The sequence below is a fragment of the Tiliqua scincoides genome, chromosome 14 (genome assembly GCF_035046505.1).
Source record: "Tiliqua scincoides isolate rTilSci1 chromosome 14, rTilSci1.hap2, whole genome shotgun sequence".
Lineage (NCBI taxonomy): Eukaryota > Metazoa > Chordata > Lepidosauria > Squamata > Scincidae > Tiliqua > Tiliqua scincoides.
The window spans coordinates 314,020-319,019 of record NC_089834.1 but is presented as its reverse complement, the minus strand read 5'-3'; positions in this window follow the sequence as shown (position 1 = coordinate 319,019).

Sequence of the window (5,000 nt, the reverse complement as noted above, 5' to 3'; positions counted from 1 at the left end):
GTTCGGCCCCAGGATCCGCCCGACCTCCTGGAACCGCTTCTGGGGCACGCTCGTCAAATTCGAGCCCCATCGGGACACCTTCCCCATATACCCGGGAGAACACGCCCGAGGCGGGTGTGCCGTCCGGACAACCGGGGTTCGGCCCCAGGATCCGCCCGACCTCCTGGAACCGCTTCTGGGGAACGCGCGTCAAATTCGACCCCATCGGGACTTCCGCGCCTATACTTACAATGGGTAGACCTGGGCTCCGAGCGCCCGTACTTAGAACGGGTAGACCGGGGCTCCCCGCGGGACTCGGCGCTGCGCCCAGCCCGGGTAGGGTAGGGTAGGCCTGGGCCCCGTGAAGGACGGGGCGGCACACTGCCCGGGCGCGCCTGGGCTCCCCCGTGCGGAGCGCTGACTTCCGGAGCCCAAGCCGAAGACGCCTTCCCCCCCTCTAACCGGGAGGGAACGCCCGAGTCGGGTGAGCCGTCCGGACGCGCGGGGTTCGGCCCCAGGATCCGCCCGACCTCCTGGAACCGCTTCTGGGGCACGCTCGTCACATTCGAGCCCCATCGGGACACCTTCCCCATATACCCGGGAGAACACGCCCGAGGCGGGTGTGCCGTCCGGACAACCGGGGTTCGGCCCCAGGATCCGCCCGACCTCCTGGAACCGCTTCTGGGGAACGCGCGTCAAATTCGACCCCATCGGGACTTCCGCGCCTATACTTACAATGGGTAGACCTGGGCTCCCGCCGCCTATGCTTAGAATGGGTAGACCTGGGCTCCTCGCGCCTATACTTACAATGGGTAGACCTGGGCTCCTGCCGCCTATACTTGCAATGGGTAGACCTGGGCTCCTTCCGCCTATACTTACAATGGGTAGACCTGGGCTCCCGCCTCCTATGCCTACAGTGGGTAGACCTGGGCTCCTCCCGCCTATGCTTAGAATGGGTAGACCTGGGCTCCCGCCGCCAATACTTACAATGGGTAGACCTGGGCTCCTCCCGCCTCCTATACTTACAAAGGGTAGACCTGGGCTCCTCGCGCCTATACTTAGAATGGGTTGACCGGGGCTCCTGCCGCCTATACTTACAATGGGTAGACCTGGGCTCCTCGCGCCTATACTTAGAATGGGTTGACCGGGGCTCCTGCCGCCTATACTTAGAATGGGTAGACCTGGGCTCCTGCCGCCTGTACTTAGAATGGGTAGACCTGGGCTCCTCGCGCCTATACTTAGAATGGGTAGACCTGGGCTCCTGCCGCCTATACTTACAATGGGTAGACCTGGGCTCCTTCCGCCTATACTTACAATGGGTAGACCTGGGCTCCCGCCTCCTATGCCTACAGTGGGTAGACCTGGGCTCCTCCCGCCTATGCTTAGAATGGGTAGACCTGGGCTCCCGCCTCCAATACTTACAATGGGTAGACCTGGGCTCCTCGCGCCTATACTTACAATGGGTAGACCTGGGCTCCCGCCGCCTATACTTACAATGGGTAGACCTGGGCTCCTCGCGCCAATGCTTAGAATGGGTAGACCTGGGCTCCCGCCTCCTATGCTTACAGTGGGTAGACCTGGGCTCCTCGCGCCTATGCTTAGAATGGGTAGACCTGGGCTCCTGCCGCCTATACTTAGAATGGGTAGACCTGGGCTCCTTCCGCCTATACTTACAATGGGTAGACCTGGGCTCCTGCCGCCTCTACTTAGAATGGGTAGACCTGGGCTTCCAGCGCCTATCCTTACAGTGGGTAGACCTGGGCTCCCGCCGCCAATACTTACAATGGGTAGACCTGGGCTCCTCGCGCCTATACTTAGAATGGGTTGACCGGGGCTCCTGCCGCCTATACTTAGAATGGGTAGACCTGGGCTCCTGCCGCCTATACTTACAATGGGTAGACCTGGGCTCCTCGCGCCTATACTTAGAATGGGTAGACCTGGGCTCCTGCCGCCTATACTTAAAATGGGTAGACCTGGGCTCCCGCCTCCTATGCCTACAGTGGGTAGACCTGGGCTCCTCCCGCCTATGCTTAGAATGGGTAGACCTGGGCTCCCGCCTCCAATACTTACAATGGGTAGACCTGGGCTCCTGCTGCCTATACTTACAATGGGTAGACCTGGGCTCCCGCCTGCTATGCTTACAGTGGGTAGACCTGGGCTCCTGCCGCCTGTGCTTAGAACGGGTAGACCTGGGCTCCTGCCGCCTATACTTGCAATGGGTAGACCTGGGCTCCCAGCGCCTATACTTAGAATGGGTAGACCTGGGCTCCTGCCGCCTATACTTGCAATGGGTAGACCTGGGCTCCCAGCGCCTATACTTACAGTGGGTAGACCTGGGCTCCCGACGCCTATACTTACAATGGGTAGACCTGGGCTGCTCGCGCCTCTACTTACAATGGGTAGACCTGGGCTCCTGCCGCCTATACTTGCAATGGGTAGACCTGGGCTCCCAGCGCCTATACTTACAGTGGGTAGACCTGGGCTCCCGCCGCCTATACTTACAGTGGGTGGACCTGGGCTCCTGCCGCCTATACTTACAATGGGTAGACCTGGGCTCCTGCCGCCTATGCTTAGAACGGGTAGACCTGGGCTCCTGCCGCCTATATTTACAATGGGTAGACCTGGGCTCCTGCCGCCTATATTTACAATGGGTAGACCTGGGCTCCCGCCGCCTATACTTACAATGGGTAGCCCTGGGCTCCCGCCGCCTATGCTTACAATGGGTAGACCTGGGCTCCTCGCGCCTCTACTTAGAATGGGTAGACCTGGGCTCCCGCCGCCTATGCTTAGAATGGGTAGACCTGGGCTCCTGCCGCCTATGCTCGGAATGGGAAGACCTGGGCTCCCTCCTCCTGTGCTTACAGTGGGTAGACCTGGGCTCCTGCCGCCTGTGCTTAGAACGGGTAGACCTGGGCTCCTGCCGCCTATGCTCAGAATGGGTAGACCTGGGCTCCCGCCTCCTATGCTTACTGTGGGTAGACCTGGGCTCCTCCCGCCTATGCTTTGAACGGGTAGACCTGGGCTCCTGCCGCCTGTGCTTAGAACGGGTAGACCTGGGCTCCTGCCGCCTATGCTCGGAATGGGTAGACCTGGGCTCCCGCCTCCTATGCTTACAGTGGGTAGACCTGGGCTCCTCCCGCCTATGCTTAGAATGGGTAGACCAGGGCTCCTCGCGCCTATACTTAGAATGGGTTGACCGGGGCTCCCGCCGCCTATACTTACAATGGGTTGACCTGGGCTTCCAGCGCCTATCTTTACAGTGGGTAGACCTGGGCTCCTGACACCTATGCTCAGAATGGGTAGGCCTGGGCTCCCGCCTCCTATGCTTACAGTGGGTAGACCTGGGCTCCTGCCGCCAATACTTACAATGGGTAGACCTGGGCTCCCGCCGCCTATGCTTAGAATGGGTAGACCTGGGCTCCTGCCGCCTATGCTCGGAATGGGAAGACCTGGGCTCCCTCCTCCTGTGCTTACAGTGGGTAGACCTGGGCTCCTGCCGCCTGTGCTTAGAACGGGTAGACCTGGGCTCCTGCCGCCTATGCTCAGAATGGGTAGACCTGGGCTCCCGCCTCCTATGCTTACTGTGGGTAGACCTGGGCTCCTCCCGCCTATGCTTTGAACGGGTAGACCTGGGCTCCTGCCGCCTGTGCTCAGAACGGGTAGACCTGGGCTCCTGCCGCCTATGCTCGGAATGGGTAGACCTGGGCTCCCGCCTCCTATGCTTACAGTGGGTAGACCTGGGCTCCTCCCGCCTATGCTTAGAATGGGTAGACCAGGGCTCCTCGCGCCTATACTTAGAATGGGTTGACCGGGGCTCCCGCCGCCTATACTTACAATGGGTTGACCTGGGCTTCCAGCGCCTATCTTTACAGTGGGTAGACCTGGGCTCCTGACACCTATGCTCAGAATGGGTAGGCCTGGGCTCCCGCCTCCTATGCTTACAGTGGGTAGACCTGGGCTCCTGCCGCCAATACTTACAATGGGTAGACCTGGGCTCCCGCCGCCTATGCTTAGAATGGGTAGACCTGGGCTCCTGCCGCCTATGCTCGGAATGGGAAGACCTGGGCTCCCGCCTCCTGTGCTTACAGTGGGTAGACCTGGGCTCCCGCCGCCTATACTGACAGTGGGTGGACCTGGGCTCCCGCCGCCTATATTTACAATGGGTAGACCTGGGCTCCTGCCGCCTATGCTTAGAACGGGTAGACCTGGGCTCCTGCCGCCTATATTTACAATGGGTAGACCTGGGCTCCTGCCGCCTATATTTACAATGGGTAGACCTGGGCTCCCGCCGCCTATACTTACAATGGGTAGGCCTGGGCTCCCGCCGCCTATGCTTACAATGGGTAGACCTGGGCTCCTCGCGCCTCTACTTAGAATGGGTAGACCTGGGCTCCCGCCGCCTATGCTTAGAATGGGTAGACCTGGGCTCCTGCCGCCTATGCTCGGAATGGGAAGACCTGGGCTCCCTCCTCCTGTGCTTACAGTGGGTAGACCTGGGCTCCTGCCGCCTGTGCTTAGAACGGGTAGACCTGGGCTCCTGCCGCCTATACTTAGAATGGGTTGACCTGGGCTACCGCCGCCTATACTTAGAATGGGTAGACCTGGGCTCCTGCCGCCTATATTTACAATGGGTGGACCTGGGCTCCCGCCGCCTATACTTACAATGGGTAGGCCTGGGCTCCCGCCGCCTATACTTAGAATGGGTTGACCTGGGCTCCTGCCGCCTATATTTACAATGGGTAGACCTGGGCTCCCGCCGCCTATACTTACAATGGGTAGACCTGGGCTCCTGCCGCCTATACTTAGAATGGGTTGACCTGGGCTACCGCCGCCTATACTTAGAATGGGTAGACCTGGGCTCCTTCCGCCTATACTTACAATGGGTAGACCTGGGCTCCTGCCGCCTCTACTTACAATGGGTAGACCTGGGCTTCCAGCGCCTATCCTTACAGTGGGTAGACCTGGGCTCCCGCCGCCTCTACTTACAATGGGTAGACCTGGGCTCCTCCCGCCTATACTTA